Consider the following 19,202-nt stretch of genomic DNA (forward strand, 5'->3'; position numbering starts at 1 on the left):
AGCATGTATTGTCTCCAAGAGCTGAAACGTAGGTCAATATTATAAGTAATATACTTATTAAAAGCAGAATAATACAATTACGTGTTGAGTCATTCTCATTATGTTATAATGTATTGTTTGCAAAATGTAGACTGCAATTGACTCCTTCCTAGTTCCTGCTCATTGCCTTTGTGTTATTTTTCACTTTTTCACTATTTACACATACACTACAGGGTCTACAGTAGGGACCCCGTAGTTATGGTTAAGTTGCTTAGCCCATAGGAATAGCAGTTTTGGGTAGCTTATAACATTGACGCTGTTCAATGAATCCTCACCAAACATTGCAAAATACGTATATGGCCACCGCCAAATGATTTTGCGAAGTTTGGTGGGTGTGGTTTTGTCAAGAGGGGCAAAGACATAAGGGGGGCATTATATCTGATTGGTTGGAGGCTGGGTTACCGCATAACATTATAGTCAGGGGGGATTTCAATTCAGACTGTTATTTGGGGTTGACCCTGGCAATTTCTTTGACGATGAGGGACTTTACAGCTTGAGCTGGGGCACACCGGGTTTAAGGTGGTACTCCACCCTGACCCATTGGGGCCTGAGTATTTGTCTTCCAGAGGGAACCCATGATGCAGGGGCAACCTATAGTTGGCATAGGGGAGGAGCGTGGTCATGGATAGACTATTTATATGTTTCTAAGGAGCTGGAGGCCTTCTGCTTGCCTTTGACACTGGTTGATTTGGGCTGCAGTGACCACTTGAACCTGAATATCACCTGCAATTTTCCAATTGCTCTCCATGCACTTCGGCCTTTTTAGATGCTGGGGTCTGTCAGTAAAATGGAATGTCTCCAACTGTTTCGCCATTGTGTGGACATTAGAAAGGGTGGTTGAGATGGAGGGGGGTCACTGAGTGGTCGTTTAAATGGAAAAATGTAATGAGTCGGTTTTACGCTGCCTACGGGTTGTTACTAGCAGTAAAGAACGTGTGCAGTCTGGGATGCGCCTTCATGTCCCAGACATGAATAACCTTAGCTAAACAAGAAAAAAGAAAACAGCTAAGGGGATTAAGAAAGGGCTATCTAACAGTTGAACTCTTACGTAGCTCAAAGCAGGCAATCCAAACCAGATATAAGAGTTATTTCAAATCCATCAGATTGAATATGTCAAATAACGGTAATGCTGGTAATGCTCAAATCACGAAATACCACTGACTTCTGGGCCATTATTAACAAAAAGACCGGTAATTATGTGCCTGAGCCGGTCAGCATGATTCCTGAGAAAATGTGGGTTCAATATTTCTCAGTGAAATATGCGACTCCGGCAATTAATCCGGACGGGGAGATAGGAATACTGGGAATTGAGAGCATCATTCCATTCCCCTGGACAGAGGGGGATGTGACCGGGACCATTAATAAGTCAAAGGCCTCTCGAGTGCCTGGCTCACATGGCCTAGCGCCACTGGTAATTAAAACCAATTCTCAATTATAGGCTAGAGTACTATGTCTCCTGTTTAAGACTATTTGGTAGACTCATCAGACCCCCGTCATCCTGGTTGGAGGCGCTTATAATACCTATTTATAAGAAATGAGATGCTGGGGACCCTAGTAACTAGAAACCCATAGCACTGCTTGACAACTCAAGCAAAATCTTCTCGACTCTCTTGCTGAAAGAGGTCAACAAGGCTTTCTCGAGACTAGGGATACTTTCCAGACATCAACTAGGTTTCAGAGCTAGAGTGGGCAACTATTTAATCGCAATGGTTTTAGCCCACCTTAGGGCTCTTATCAAGAGGGGCAGCCACGGTCAGGCCTATATGGTCTCCTTGGACATGAGCTCTGCCTTGGACAGAGTCAACCGGACGGGTCTGTGGATGAAGCTGTCAAACTGGCAGGTTCCTCCGCACCTGGTATGGCTGCGGGAAAGTCTCCACAAAACAAGTCTTTGAGATGAGGCTGACCAAGGAGGGGATCTTTTCGGGGGCCGTAGGGTCTCACGTTGGAGTTAAGCAGGGGTGTCTGTTAGCCCTGCTACTTTTTAACACCTATATCTCTGATGTTGACATGCTGTGGACAGAGGAGACCATTTTACAAGTCAAAATGGGTCACACGAAGCTTGATTGGTTGGCTTTCGCTGATGACCTTGTCTTTTTTGATTGAACCACTATAGGCCTTCAGCGAAACTTGATTTGTTTTCCATCTATACAGCAAAACACAACTTGCTTGTAAACGGCTCAAAATCGAAGGTAGGGGTTTCCTCAAACAATTCAAAGTGTAAAACTATGTGGTGGGTAGTGGGAGAACAAAGGCTTGATGGAGTTCTGACAACCTGCTACCTTGGATATCAGTTATAGAGCAGTTGTTCCTTGGCAGAAACGGGTGCTCAACTGAAATCGAAAGCTAAACCGTTAGTTTCATAATTAAAGAGAATCTACTTTACACTTTGTAGATTTTCCCTTCTGCCAATAATTGATTTCTGTCGCACCAAGGTGCAGCCAATACTGTTGTTTGGTTTCGATCTTTAATTGTTGGATGTGGGAGATATTCTTGATTGCATGCACGGTATGGTCTGTAAGAATACTCTGAACCTTCCCCAGGGCTTACCTAATTCAATTGTCAGGCACAAATTAGGACTGATCTCATTGAGGTCCAGATATGTGTGGACACAATTGAGCTCCTACGCTAAAATTGATGAACCTGTGACAGAATCTCTGTACGAGGTCTTGGGGATCATCTGTCAACATGAATCGGTCCCCTTGTTGGTCCTCTTTCAAGAATCCATGAAAAGTCTTCTCTGGGAAATCAACTCATCAGCGGAGGAATTGGTGAACAGGCTGTCTAAGACCATGCAGAAATTGTTCATGTATGAAACAATCGATAAAATAGGGACTTATCTGTCTTACAAAGAATACTCAAACTTTCCTATGAGAAAAGGGGACTTACCCAAATACCTTTGTCTGTTTCCATCTGCCAGAACAAGATGCTTTTACACATGGTTCAAATTAAACATACTCTCTACATTGGACCGTAACAGCAATTGGAGTAGTGACACAAGGGGGACCTCAACTTGCCGTCTGTGAAAGCAGGCATCTTCTGTGGAGACACTGAACAACTCACACTCTTTTTTCCTAGTTTCACAGAGCGTAGAACACTATATTTTGAGGGACATGTGGGAAAGGAACCTATGACAGATTTGTTTTGGACTTGCCTTGTGTGGGGGATAATATCTCCCTTGTTTTAGCATTCCATAATTTCCTAAAAGAAACTTTTGATAAGCTTTCTATAATTGTAAAATGTATACATTGTTTTGATTTTATATGTAATCGCTGATCAAACCTGAAACACTATGATGTATTTCTTTTATACTTTTTGTGAAAGGCTTGCTCAGTACTTCGTACAGTGTCAAGCTATAACACAATTAAAAAAAACATTTGAAACCCGGATAGGCATACATTGTAAACCGATTTGCTCACCCATGCAGCTCAAACTGCTGGATGGATTTGCACCAAACTCGCACAAGGAGAGGCGGCCTCATCCCAAAAGTGTTCTTTTGTGAATTTCAGGTAAATCCGTACAGTAGTTTATGTTTAAATGGCCATAAAATAGGTTGAAAAAAATTAGTGATATCTGTGTCCGGTCTGAGGACTAATTTCCTGGTTCAGTGTCTGCGGACGCCTCTGGGCCAATTAGGAAGCAGTGTGGTGTTCGAGACACCAAATGTGCCAGCTGATTGGTTGTCAAAAAATGTAAGATGCACTAGACTTTTTGAAACAGTGGCCATATTGAATCCATGGACCATTGCCTTTATCGACAGACAGTGCAGCGAGACAAAACTCTGGAAAATACATGTAGGGTTATTTTGTGGATGAAAGAGTTACTGGGAAGCGTGTGGGAGTAGAAAAAATGGAGCTGTGTTTTATAGGTGGAAAATGGCTGTCAATACAGTCAATTTTACTGTCTGCTGCCATATTCTGAGCTGCGAACACGATTGTCATTTGGACTCTGAGGTGTGACATGGCCAGTGTGTAGATTCTTGGATGCATGGTTGTATAGTTATGGCCATGACCAGGGTCCCTTTTCTGGGGGGCAAGTTCATAGGCAATGCTCACAAACATGTGGACACTGGCCATGGCCACAGTTATATGTGATAGTGATTATCTAATGAATATCTTATATAATGTGGTTATTGGGTTTACAAATTGCAATTAGTATAATGGCTAAAGAGTATAGTTGTGAACATGGTCAGTGTGTAGATTCCTGGGGACATGATTGTATAGTTGTGTCTATCACCAGTGTCCAGATTCTTGGGGGCATGTCCACGGGCCATACACCCAATCATCTGGCCACTGGCCATGCCACAGAAATATGTGCAAAGTGAATATGTAATGAATATGAACATTGTAAATTGAATAATGTGTTTAGCCGTAGGGCATGCATCCAATCATCTGGACATTGGCCATGGCCAGAGTAGTATGTACATAGTGATTGTGTAACGAATATGGCATTGTAAATTGAATAATGTGGTTATTGGGTTTACAAATTGCACTAAGTATGAAATTAGGTATAGCTGCTCAGTTGGATATGGTGAGAAGGGTATCTTTTGCGCCTTTTTGTCTGTAAAGAAAAGAAAATATAGTTAGTTATAGAACATACTTTATGCAATACAATTAGTTACAGTTTTGCGCATATGTTTAATTTATTTGACTCTCATAAGTAGTACATCATATGTACTACACTTGATATAACATTTGTGGGTGCTACACTGTTGTCTTCACAGTGGTCATTGGGAAAAAATAGAAATGGATTGAAAAAGTCCATACACGCTGCTAGTTTGTGCTGAACTGAAGGAGGAATCTGACCTATTGTAACTCCTCTTTCTTTTCTTTAGCACGTCTGATCCTTTAGCATACTTGATGATGCTGTTGCTACTGCCCTTCTTTCTCTTTTCTAAGTCTTATCCTTTAGCCTACTTGATGGTTCTGTTGCACTGTTGCAACGGCCCTTCCTTCTCCTTTGTAGGTCTGATCCTTTAGACTACTTCCTGGTTTATTGCAGACAAAGTTTAGGAGAAGTTGAAGGAAATAAACCTTTAACATCAGAGGAAGTTGGGAAAGTGATGAAGGAGGTTGACACAGATGTGTAATATGGTACACACTTAGATAGGGAAGAGAGCAATTCCCCAAAGTCATATGTACATTTGTTTTTAAGTTCTCTTTTATTTACTGATAAGTAACCTGCGTAAAAAAAGGGAAATAGTTGAATATGAATGCTATTTTTTTTCAAATGTTTTTTTGAAGTATTTTATTGGAAGTAAATGCATAGGGGAATTAGGAGCTCCACCATTTGTACCTTTTTTACAAGTATGGAAAAAGCATTTGCAAAACATTTCTGCAATACTGGTAAGTGGAACTTGGCATGAGCAGGTGTAATTTGGTGGCACTGCATGTATTCTTTTAGAAGTGCTTGTAAAATAGTGTAGCTTTATATGTAGGGAAACATGCTGAATTTTAGGCATGATTGTTTTCAATAGCATCTGAGTAAAATACTGATAATGCATAGGATTGTGAGCAGGCAAAACAATCCATAGATGTATGAGCAGGGATGGGTATTTTTAATAGCCTCGGAGCAAAACACTGACAATGCATAGGCATATGAGCAAAACTAACATATATCTAATTCTGCAAAGTTAAGAAGAATACACTTTTATGGTACAATGAACAGCCGCTTGATGTGAGCAGGTGGAAGATGGTGGCCATATATGTGATCTGATAACAGTGGGTAGAAAGATGATATTGTTATGCAGATGTTTTTATTCCTGGAATTATTGGTGAAATATGCCAAGAAGGATAGGGATAAACTGCTCAAGGAAATAAAATAAATAGAAGAAGCTGTGTATGTAGGAGCTGATAGTGAAAGAGCCTGGGAAATGCAAAAGCAGATGAATAAACATTTAAAGAAACATGAAGAAGAAATCAAAGATAGGAAACTGGGCACATTCCTCAGAGATAAACTGGATTATGAAATGGGAAGAATATACCAAATTGTATAAAGATTTGATGAGGCTCGGCAGAGGAACAGCACAACAAGAAAAACACAACAAATAGGAGAAGAACAGACATCAAAAGAATCAGACAGCTCATCAGTCGTGACCTCATAGAATGAAACATCAGAAACTCCAATAAGACTAAATATTCTTAGAACAAATGAGACTACTTCACATGAAGGGAAGAAAACAATGGGCAGAAGATGGAACAATTGAATGAATGGGAGTTGAATGTGTTAATGAAGGGGCTAAATTCATTGCCCAGATGTATGATTTGAATATGCTCAGACACGCATTGACCTACATCAATACATTGGGAAATTGAGATTGAGCAAGTTCCCCGAGAATCAAGATACAATGGAAAATAGAGAACAAAGAAAAGAAAAACCATCAAAATGATCGACCAGAAACATACCAGCAGTACTAGCTCTGAACGAATTAGAAGATTCCACAAATCATGAAGAACTACATAATAGTGATGTTCTTAGGTGGAAAGGTGGCAAACTAGCACCTTTTGGCATGAACACAATGCTAATGGTGGAAAGTGTTATGAAAGACAAATCAAAATTCAACCCCAATATTCTCAATTGTGCATATCTAGAAGTATTTACTGACCTATAGGTGAGAAAAAAGAGTTGTACACAAAGTCAAACTTAGACACAAACCAGGGGAAGACAATTAACAATTTGAGAAATGACAACTCAATCGTGACCAAACCTTCAGATAAAGGAGGTAATGTGGTTGTCATGAACACAAAAGATTGCAATGGCAGAAGCTATGCGCCAATTACACAACACCAGAATCTATAAAGTCTTGGATATCTGATCCCCGAATATCAGAAGGAATAAAAGAAGAAGCTATGTGGATGGTTTGAGAATGACTTGTTGGAATGGCAAAAAAAGGAATGCTTTTTCGTGAAGCACCCGGTAACACCAAACATATATTTTAGGCACCATAGACCACCATGGAGAACAATTGTATCAGCAGGGGAATTGTTGTTAGAAAAAACATCAAAATACATTGACAAATATCTCGTTCCCTTCGTAACAACTCTTCCATCATACATCAGAGATACTATGGATTTCCTTATTAAAATACAAGATATTCCATGGGAACCCACATATATATTGGCAACTTTGGATGTTGAATCATGATGTATGTGCATTGAGCACAATATAGCAATACAAGTGGCACATGTGTTATCTCCAAAATCAGCAAGTTATAGAAACTGTTCATTAATGATACTAGAGATGCTCAGATATGTTTTGGAGCACAATGTATTCCTTTTTGATTGATGCTATTACTTGCAAACATGGGGCACCTGTCATGACCACTGTGAGGGGACACAAGTTGTGCCACAAGCAGGCTCCCACCAGAACCCTGAGGGCATTAAAACCACTCCAAAAGGGCTCCTGGAGCCAGTCCTAGAGCCTTTGGCACCAGGCTCGTATGTAGGAAGGAATGGCTGTTCAAACTAGGTTCCATTTATGTACATGGGCCTTTAAATCCAACATGGAAGCACCCACACAGTCTAGTTCTAAGAACCGAGCCATGTGGTCTGGTGTTTTGGGTATGGCAAGCCTGGAACTACTTTCCCTGGTACTACTTTACCTGGGCTGTATAAACCACACCCTGACTGCAGAACATGCTTTGTGTTATTCTGCAACCCGCAGCATGAAGCTCACAGTGTCCAGCATCTGGTCTTCAGCATCTTCCTGTAATCCTGCAAGAACAAGAACAAGATTATTCTGTTTTACCTGAGAAAACACCATCCAGCACTCAGCATCTCAACTGGGCTGCAATCTGTGGAAACCGAGAGAAGAAACATCACTCACCTGTGAGTACTAGCTTAAGGACTTCCGGCGAACCGCTTCCACAGCTGCTGTTCGAATATTGCAACCGGCAATAAAGAGAAAAGTGAAAACAATATTAGAACGTGCGCTTCCAAAACATTGAATTCCATCAGTCTTACCTCAATTCCATTGCGCTACGCCACACTTCCATCCAGAGAACCACAGCAACATCTTCAAAGGAAAAGAGACATATTTAGGTTTGTTTTCAATATTTAACAACCGCACAGCGATGTTCTTACCTTAACGGATTCTGGAGGCCTGTTTTTCATCGCGCTCTCATCCACTCGCAGCACCACAGCAGCCTGTGAGGAGAAGAAGAAGAATACACAGGTTAGCTTTAAAAAAGAATATAGGGGCTGCGCTTCGCACTTTCTCTTACCTAGAAACCGTGCCTCTCCATCCAGCATGCCAGCATCAAGACCTTTGCACCTGAAAAGAAGGAGATAAAGGCATTAACAAATTCCCACCATAAACAGAACAAAGACTTACAATTAACAAACCTACCTGCCTACCAGCAGATTCAGGGTCACAGCATGCCTGGGCCAAAGGAAGGCGTACTGCACCAGTGAAGCAACTAAGGCAGCACCCCAACAAACGTCAAGCGCCCCTGCACAAGAAACGCAGGACGGATAGCTCACCCTACAAATAAATAAGGTTAGAAAAGAACCCAGTGGGAAGGGAATCGGTCAGAGGGAGGTGGGAGATTCACCCACTAGAGACAGTTATCACAAATCCTCCCTTCTGTAATTGCAGATTCATTATTCAGCACTGGGCAACTACGCATCCAGGGTTCCAGATCTCAGAGCCTTCCAGACCCCCCGGGATATCAGGTGAGCGTAACAGAACACAAAGCCTTTAAACCTTATCCACCTGGGCATCATGGAGACATCTGAAACTGATCAGTTAGCCCAGCTTTTGGGACCATTACGCGCCGAGGTACATGCAACCCAGCAGGAAACCAATACCTTAAAACGAGAGTTAATAGTCACAAAAGGCTGTACTGATGAACTAAGCAAACAGCTACTACAAACACAGGTGGGGCAGGCTCCATTGCCCGGATAAACCCCATGCATCGCTACACCAACATCAGTCAATACAGTACAGATAACGTTGCCGGAAGCAGCACTCCTGGCACCACCAGAAGAGTTTAATGGACACCCCAGAAGGTACACAACATTCATGAACCAGTGCCGCCTCCATTTTCTTTGTATGCCTGGGGCTTTCCCAAACGACCAGGCGAGGGTGGCCTTTGTGTTATCATGTTTGAGTGGAAGTGCTGCAGACTGGTCGGTACCTTTAGTGAGCCGGGATGACCCATTACTGCAGAACTTCAGGGGTTTTCAACAGGAGATGGAAAAGTTATTTGCTCGACACTTGCATGGACAAGCTCTTGATAACAAACTCTGGGTGTGCAGTTAAAAAGTCGAAAATATTATGTCGAAAGACATAAGCCCTCATTAGGACTCCGGCGGAAAACCATGGTATTATTAGCACCATGGTCGATGCCGGAGTCCGCCATGGCGGAATGGGGAATTACCACCCCATTCCAAGGTTGGCGGGGCGGTAATTCCCCATGCCACCATGGCCCTTCCCCATTCCCATTTTTGCCCCATAGGGCATAATGGGAATGGGGAAGGCGGTAAGTACGGTACCGCAAATTGCGGTACCGTATTTACCTCGAGAGTCCCTTTGCATGCCCCTACTTTAACGGCTGGTCTAGACCAGCCATTAAGGTCGTGTCCCGCAAAGGGACCTCATAGTAAGGCGTTAAGGGTTTAATGGCGCCAATACCTTTTACGACGCTGTTAACCCCTTAACGCCTGGGTCCTAATGAGTCCTATAATGTAAAAAAAAAAATTCGACATTTTTTTTTGTGAATATTTTATTTTTTTATTTAAATATTTTTTTGGGGTTCCGTAAGTAACTTTTTTTTTCCGACATTATGTCTTTTGACATAATGTAATTCGAATTAATGACTATAAACCCAAACTCCAGTCCCTCCGCCAAGGGAATCTAGATTTGCTGACTTATATTGCCACCTTTAATAGACTGGTTGTAGAAGCGGGGTGGTCAGAAGATAAAAGAACCACGTTGTTTCATCAGGGCCTACGAGAAGACCTCAAGGATGTCCTTGCTCAAGTGGTAGACCCACCTAAAGACTGTGCAGAGTTTATCAACCTGGTAGTTCAGTTGGACCACAGATTACAGGATCGAAGAACAGACCGAAGTAGACTCGAAAATCGTGCCATGTACGTATGTTCAAAAGATAATGTTCAACGTCCATCAGTAAATACCATAGAACCTATGCAGATTGGAGGAGTACAACCTCCTTTAACCAAGGGTGAAAGAGACAAGAGGAGACAGCTATAGTTATGCCTATACTGCGGTAAATTGGGTCAGTATCTCAAAGAATGTCCAGTGAAAGCTCCAAGGAAGGTGGTAGATGCAACAGAGAACGAAGATGATGGAAAAGAATAGGCAAACTACAAGGCCCGGCAAGCATAGAGGTCTGCTTGTTGAGCGAGAAGGATGAGTCACAGACCTCACATTTCGCCCTAACAGTAACCTTGATCAATCACCAACGACCGTCACGGATGCATGCCATATATATATAGACAACGGAGCAGTTGTTAATTACATAGATCGAGATCTGGCAACAGAAATGGGACTTCCCTTATGCACAAAACCAACAACTGAAAAGGTAACTACTATTGACGGTTCAGAAATTGCTTCGGGACCAGTAACCCAATGCACAACAGAATTAACCCTTCTGTGTCACGATGGACATCCAGAAGCAATCACGTTTGACCTCATCAAAGCTCCTCAGTTCCGGTTGATCTTAGGGATGCCATGGTTAGTAAGTCACAATCCCCACATAGACTGGCGTGCAAAGAGACTGACCTTTTCCGACAAATCTGCCCACGCTTGCTACCCGAAATCTATACCACAGCCAAACCTGAAATCTCTTCAAGGAATAGCATTGGGGATCGCGGAACCAATGGACACCTTACCAAAAGAATATCAGGATTATCAAGATGTTTTTCAGAAGGAAAAGGTTAACACATCACCACCACATAGGTCCTATGACTGTCAGATACCTGGCGCACATGTTCCTTGTGGTTGAATTTATGCACTTACAGAAACCAAAAATCTCCACTTGAAGTCCTATCTGGATCACCTTTCTTTTTCTTTCCTTTTGGTGATTGCGGAATACGCCCAACGCGGGGTTGTCGCTCTGTCTCCTGTGTAGGTGCGCCATGGCGGAGTCAGACACCATTTCTTTTACTGAGGCCCAAATAGCAGAATTGATTGAGGGCCCCTCGTTTTTTGAAAATCTCCAGTTACCTACTCAGGATAATAACACTTCAGGCGATGCAGTCCTTAGACTCAAAAAGAAACAATTTCGCACTGAGATGCACGGTCATGTGTTGAAGTAATACCTAAAGTCTAGTATCATTCCACAAGGCCTACAGGTCAAGATCATTCCTCGTTTATTCTTGGATGATATGGAGTACAAAGTAGCCTTCAGTCAAGTAGCTACCAAATGCAGTCGCGATCTACTAGTTCTCACTATTACCACCGCCCAAAGAGTGAGTCAGAAGATTATGGAGACTGTACTTGAGCAAGAAAAAGCATTTTTGACTAATTCGCTCATTACTGAAGCCAAACAAAAACTTGAACTAATTGAAAAATCTTTTTTGGAGTTTAAAAATCTAACCATAGATAAGAAGACAACTAAACTCAAAAAAGACATTTCTATGTTCAAAAAAGAAATTGTATATCCATACTTGGCGGAAGATTTTAATCCTCAAACTTTTTGGAAACAATATTTCAACCAACCTGGAGAACCTGGCAGAAGGCGGGTTGTCTCTTTTTCTGATACCTCCTCCAACAGTTCAAATAATGACAACTTGACCAACCTTAATTCAGGGACTCACCCTTTTCAAGGAAGGGGCAGCCCCAGGGGCCGCAGAAATTTTCAGCAGAGCATGGGTCTCTACAGACAGCCGCATATGCAGATACAGAATGCCCCACTACAGGGCCAAGGACATCGGGATTTTCAAACCCGCAACCTGTCCTACAGGTGGTAAATTAGGTATTTCCGATCTTCAATTTATCATCTCGGATACTGTCGGAACCAGAATTAGCTGTACTTAAACGAGGCTTGTCATTTGTCCCCACACAAACACCTAGTGCCATGGAACTCGCTAGTGAGATTCAACAGTTTTTGAGAAAAATCAGATTGAGGGTGTTCTTTGCTGATAAGGAAAGCACCTGTGAAGAAAATAACATCTCAGGTTTATCCAAACCTTCGTCTTTTACACCCAGTGCGGCCGAGCTCCCACCAGAAGTTCTCACTTTTGAAACCTTAGTGCTCAAGGAGGGTGTCCAGTCAACTCGTCGAAAAAAAACTGGTCGACTGCAATTTGGTCAACGCAATTTGGTCGAAAACCAAATGGTCGAATTTTTTTTTTTATTTATATATTTATTTTTCGGGTTTTCGTTTAGTTAAAAAAGGGGGTTTTAGAGAAAAAAAGGGGGTTGGGGGGGGGACCCCCCCCCAAAAAAAAAAAAGGGTTAAAATAAAAAAAAAAACATTTTGACCATTTGGTTTTCGACCAAATTGATTCGATCATTTGTCTGGTCGACCAATTTTTTTTGACCAAATGTCTGGCAACCCTCAAGGAGTTAGACAAATGTTTGTTACATTCTAGAAACAACACCAGACCTAATTTGGATCTTGCGGAATTCCACACTATCAATTCTTTAGCCCAGGATCCCACCATAGTGATAAAGGCTGCGGATAAAGGCGGGGGGATAGTGATCTGGGATGCAGAGCTATATGATCAAGAGGCCCTTAGACTCCTCAGCATACCAGGTCATTATCAGATAATCACTAGTGACCCTTCCTCATCCATAAAAAAGAAAATACTTGTGCTGAGTGACAGTGGACTCCATACAGGCTTCTTGTCTTCCAAAGAGCATGACTTTATTAATTTTTCGGAAGAGAGAATTCCCCTCTTTTACATCACTCTGAAAGTCCAGAAGGATGCTTTTAGGCCCCCTGGCTGGCCCATTGTTTCTGGATGCAGCTCTATTTTAGAACCTATGTCTAAATATATTGACACCTTCATCAAACCACTAGCCATGGCCACTCTAACGTTTCTCTTGGATTCTAGGGATGTCATTAATTTGGTTGAAGCACGTCCCTTTGACGCCTCTACACAAATTCTGGTTTCCTTAGACATTGAGGCACTTTATACTAATATCCCTCAGGATAAAGCTGTCTCCAGTCTACATACTATGTTAGATAGAAAGCCTCTCCCTCATGCTGTCCCCACAGAATTTCTTACCGATTGTGCTGAATTGGTCTTGTCCAATAGCTTTTTCAAGTTTAAAGATACTTACTACCTGTACAAAAGGCACAGCGATGGGCTGTACCTTTGCTCCTAACTTGGCCATCATTTTCATGTTCCTGTTTGAGGAAAACCATATACTTAACACCACCAATCCCTTTGCCCAACATATTAAACTGTACCATCGGTACATAGATGATATCCTGCTGCTTTGGGAAGGTAATTATGTCACACTGGATAGATTTATGTCTTGGCTTAATCAGGTGGACTCCAACTTAAAATTCACGTTTGAATCCTCCACCTCTAGGATTGTCTTTCTCGACCTATCCATCTATGTTGAGGAAGGGTGTCTCCATACAGAACTGTATAGAAAACCTACAGAACGCAATACCACTCTGCAATTTAAGAGCCAACACCCAAAGAGCCTACTACTAAATTTACCATACGGCATGTTCCTACGGATACGGTGTAACTGTTCCAACATTCCCCAGTTCAATAAGCATGCAGATATACTACAAGCTAGACTGCTACTTCGTGGGTACCCCAAAAAACTCATTAAACACTCTAGAAAAAGAGTGTGTTATACCAACCGTGATGCTTTACTCATTGCACAACCTAAAAACACAGAAAGCAAACAGATTGTTTGCATTTCCACTTTTTGCAAGTTTAGTGAGTCCATTAAGGGGATTATCCTCAAGAATTGGAGGATCTTGAATTCCGCAGATATTGATTTGAAAAAACCCCTGTTTGCATTTAGAAAAGGGAAGAGTCTGGCACAGAAGCTCATTCGAGCCAACAGATTGCCATTTCAACACCATATGGTTAGGGATGTCAATTTACAACCTGTTGTAGGGCAGTATCCCTGTACCACTTGCATGGCCTGTAGATTTTCTAAAAAGACCACATACTTTGTGAACGAAGACAGACAATTGGATCTCCGTACCTTCACTACATGTAAAAGCACGAACGTGGTGTATGCCATCCAATGCCCGTGCAACTTGTTTTACATAGGCAAGACCTCCAGGGAGATACATGTGCGGATTAATGAACACCGCTCCAAGATCAAGATGCGTTGCCTCACTGCCCCATTGCGGTCATGATGCAGACTCATTAAGATGGTTCTGCCTTGAGAACATTTCAGCGAATGGCCATGCACAAACCACTAACAAACTGGCATGGAAAGAACAAATGTGGATCTTCAACCTCAGGACCTTACAAAAAGGGCTCAACTCCATGGAAACATGGGAGTTTAATGTGGGATAATCAGCATTTTTCCTATGGCTAACACCAGTTGTGACATGGGTACACACAGGTCTAGCCTAATAATATATGGCTGTTTTAGACTCTCATCTATTGAGCTTTTATTCACATGCTTGTGCACACCACACACAGCTGCTATTTTTTTACCCAGGGAAGGGGCTGTGATTGTCAGGTGTTTACTTCACCTGTACACACTGCACTTACATGCACTTTTTGGGTCATACTACAGATAGTGCTGTGCTACAGCACATTTTGGATTTTCTTACCCATTATCCATTCCTTTGGAAACTGGCCATGTTGTGGTGACATAGTGGCACCAATGAGGGTATGGTTATACCTCTCCCGTATGGTGGGAACCCCCAATTCCCCATTAATTGGTCTCTTTTCCCGATATACCCGTACCCATCTCCCTCATTGCAGCCGTTGCCTGAAATGAGACCTTGCACCAGTCCTCTTTTTGCCTCCATGCTTGGTGAGCGGATCGCCGTCATGCAGAGGCTGTCCTGTAACACGCTATTTAGCCCGGCTATGCGCTGTGTTTTGGTCATGTGACCTACACCGCGGGCTGAGTTTTATCCAGTGGATTCTCCGCACTTTCGATCCTGCAGGACATGACGGCGGCGTCCTCTGAGAGCGGGCTGCTTGAATTCTACACAGCTACCCGCCTTTCCAGCCTGTGTATCCAGTATTAAGTAAGACCGGTTGGTTCATTTCACAGCCTTGTGTTATTTCACTGCACTCGACTGTGTTTTCCATGGCGCTGACCATGTATATGCCAGCTAATTTCATTAATTAACAGAATAGCCTAGCTGCTTTTTGCAACCGTACCACGGGGGTTTCCCTGGCCCTCGCGAACCCCCACATGGTCACAGCATTTCTTGCTGCAGTGTCCAGACACTTAGTCCATAACAGTGCCTATTGGTCTGATTCACGTACAGGTTCCCGTACCTGTGTTAGCTCCCAACTGTCTCAGATCTAAAGTACAATTTGTGAGCTGTGCTTTTGCTGTAACGTTTAGACACTCACTTTACAGTCTACAATAGTGCCATCTGGCTTGCTTCATGGGAAGCTTCTCGTACTATATTCTTACAGTCCTAGTATAACATTGCTTGCCTCATCTTTGTGGATATAGCCTGAGCTCACTTTCAAATTATCATTTGATCCACAGACTGCCTAGGATTCTGAAGCCATTGCGAGCTTTCCTACCGTATTCACACCCAGTAGGCTTCCTCATCGGATCCCACCACGATGGGTACCATCAAGCACAGTTCCTTTGCTCTGACAGGTAAATCATTTACCCCTTACCCCTATCAGTTAGCATTTACTTTATAATGCGTTTTCTCTTTTGGTCTCATTTGCATCATTTCTGCCTTTTAGCTCACAAACAGCTGTAGCCCCTTGCTGGGCCTCTATGTCAGTATAGACACCCCATCCATTCATCGTGCCAGTGTTTGGTTGGATGTATAAGGTTAGTTTGGTTTATTATCTACCAGCTCATCTTTACACAGGGTCCTTGCCCACTCGGTTATTCAGTTACACCTATTGATCTGGCACACCTGCCTTCCTCCTCTTTAGCCTCTCGTGGTGCTTTCCAACCAGCTCTCCTGCATGTCGCACGGAGTAGGCACCCCTGCGTTTGGGCTGTGATATATACCTCAGTTTCTGGGATGTTCTTCTGATTTTATTTGACTTTCCCAGCACCTAATTAATTCTCTTTTTCCTCACATGGTTGGTAAAAGGTGGCACAATGGTGGGTACATAATACAATTTTAACAGTTGAGTTTGTTTTATGAGGCGGGGCACTGCCGCATATTTATGCAGTAATGCTCTTCTCTTGCAGACTTTGGTTCCATATCTCGTGATGAAGACGTTGTGCAATAGACATTCCACGTCTAAACCGGTTGAGCTTTGTTTTCCAGGGATGTGATCTACACTACATTTTCATCCTTAGATCTGCCCTTATGATAGATTGTTTTAATCATTTCTATTGTCTGTTTTTCTATTTCTAAAAAATCAACAAAAAAAATATTAAAATCATTAGATGGGATGCGAGGATTGTGCTCACTCCGTATTATGAATTAATTAAGTCATTTTTAGCTATTGTTGTATGGATGAATGTCACGTTGAATGCTGTATGGTTTGAATGCTGCACTATGAATGGTTTTGATGAGTGACTAATTTTAGCCATTTTTAATATGTACCTGTGCTGTTGTGATATGTAATAATATGTTCTTTAAAGTATTGTGTCATTAACTGACTATTTTTCAAATTTCTGTATCATGATAAAATAAAAACTGATACAATTCGGAAGCAACACAGTTTTGCTCTCTGGACAACATTTCCGGATTTCTGTGGTCTATCGGGATCAATACCTGGCTAATGGGTTTATCCGCCCGTCAAAGTCACCGGCAGCCTCTCCCTTATTCTTCGTACCCAAGAAGGAAGGAAATTTGAGGACTTACATCGATTACCGCACACTTAATCAAATCACCGTAAAAAAACGCTACCCTTTGCCCCTTATCCTGGAACTGTTGGACCAAGTCAAGGATGCCAGAATCTCCACCAAACTAGACCTTAGAGGAGCATACCTCCTTGTACGTGTTAAGAAAGGGGATGAATGGAAAACCGTGTTTCGCACCATGTATGGCCTGTACAAATATCAGGTAATGCCTTACGGGCTGTGCAATGCTCCCGCAGCGTTCCAATACTTCATGAATGATGTATTACGGGAATTAATCGATGTCTGTGCCCTGGTCTATATTGACGACATCCTGGTAGATTCTCCCTCTGAAAGAGATCATGTGGAACATGTTTGCTCAGTCCTTGCAAAACTTTGCCAGCACAAACTGTATGCTAAACTCGAGAAATGCTCCTTCCATGTCACCGAAGTTGAGTTCCTCGGTTTTGTTCTCTTGCCAAAGGGAGTCAAGATGGATTTACACAAAGTAGATGCCATCCTTAATTGGCTGTCACCTTCTTCACTTAAAGGAACCCAAAGCATGATCGGCTTTACAAATTTTTATCGCAGATTTATTCTAGATTTCTCACGGACAGTCCACCCAATCACATCGTTACTGAGAAAAAAAAACAAATCCAATGGACTGAAGAGGCGGAATAGGCCTTTCAAGAACTCAAGGAAAGATTCACCTCCATGCCAATTTTACGCCATCCTCGCCCTGATCTCCCATATGTAGTGGAAACTGATGCTTCCAGCGTAGCAATGGGAGCAGTTCTCTCTCAAATAGATCCAGAGACAAGCCAATTACACCGCATGGCCTTTTGGTCACGTAAATTCTCACCACCAGAACTTAGCTATCCAATTACAGACAAAGAATTGTTGGCAATAAAATCAGCCTTCAAAGCCTGAGGGCAGTATCTATTAGGTGCCAGACATACCAACACAGTAATCACAGATCACCGAAACCTTCAATACATAAAGTCGGCAAAAGCCCAATTATCACGACAGTTGCAGTGGGCTCTATTCTTCACAGAATAAGATTACGTAATAACATACCGACCAGGAGTTTGGAATGGGAAGGCTGATGCCTTGTCTCGTATGGGTGTTGAAAAGAAAACAAACAGTACCCTGGACCCTGTTGCCATCATCCCAAGTGATAAACTACTGGGACTAACCACCATATTGACTCTGAGTGAACTTCAAGATAAGATTTGAACCTTAATGAACCCCGAGATCTTGCAGAAATGGAATTCCCAAAATGAACATCACACGGTTCTGGATGTATTACCCTACTTCAGGGAACGACTATATCTACCAAGTAAAGATCTGCAAGAATTGGTCATGTCTGTTTATTACAATTCCCTGATTGAAGGCCATCCCGGAATTGCTAAGACTTTAGCCAAGGTTAAACGGAATTATTGGTGGCCAACCTGGCGTAAGGACATTGCTTGCTTTTTGTTCTACCCTGTGGGATATGTGCACAGAATAAATCACAAAAACAGAAACCAGCTGGCCTCCTACAACCACTGGATATTCCACCGGCTCCCTGGCATACTCTTTCTCTTGATTTTATTACAGACTTACCTCCCTGTCAAGGTTTTAATACCATTCTGATGGTTGTAGACCTGTTCTCTAAAATGGCACATTTCATTCCATTAAAAGGACTTCCGAATGCTACCGGTCTGGCAAAAGCATTTCTTGAACAGATGATAAAACTGCATGGTTTCCCTTCAGTCCTAATCTCAGATTGTGGAAGCCAATTTGTATCCAACTTCTGGAGGAAATGTTGTACCATGGCACAAATCAATGTTCGATTATCCACTAGCCATCATCCCCAAACGGATGGACAAACAGAAAGAACAAACCAGACATTAGAACAGTATCTACATTGCATGCTGCAAAAAGTGGAAGAGAATTGGAAAGACTTGTTATGGATAGCGGAATACGCATACAATAACTCCATACACACCAGCACAGGACAAAGCCTGTTCTACACAATATACAGAAGACATCCACGTACCTAAGAACTAGACTCCCCCATGACCTTGGAAATGCCAGCGGTAAAGACTCTACACACAAGCATAACACAAGCCTTCAAAAGGGCAAATGAACATTTACTGCAGGCCAAAGACAGACAAAAAAATTCTCGGACCGGCATCGAAATAAAGCTCCTGATTACCAAGTTAGAGACGAAGTCTGGTTGGCATCAAAACATGTGCCCATAAAAGGTACCCGGACCTTTCGTC

This window comes from Ambystoma mexicanum, chromosome 9, assembly GCF_040938575.1.
Source record: "Ambystoma mexicanum isolate Mex_15411 chromosome 9, UKY_AmexF1_1, whole genome shotgun sequence".
Taxonomy (NCBI): Eukaryota; Metazoa; Chordata; class Amphibia; order Caudata; family Ambystomatidae; genus Ambystoma; species Ambystoma mexicanum.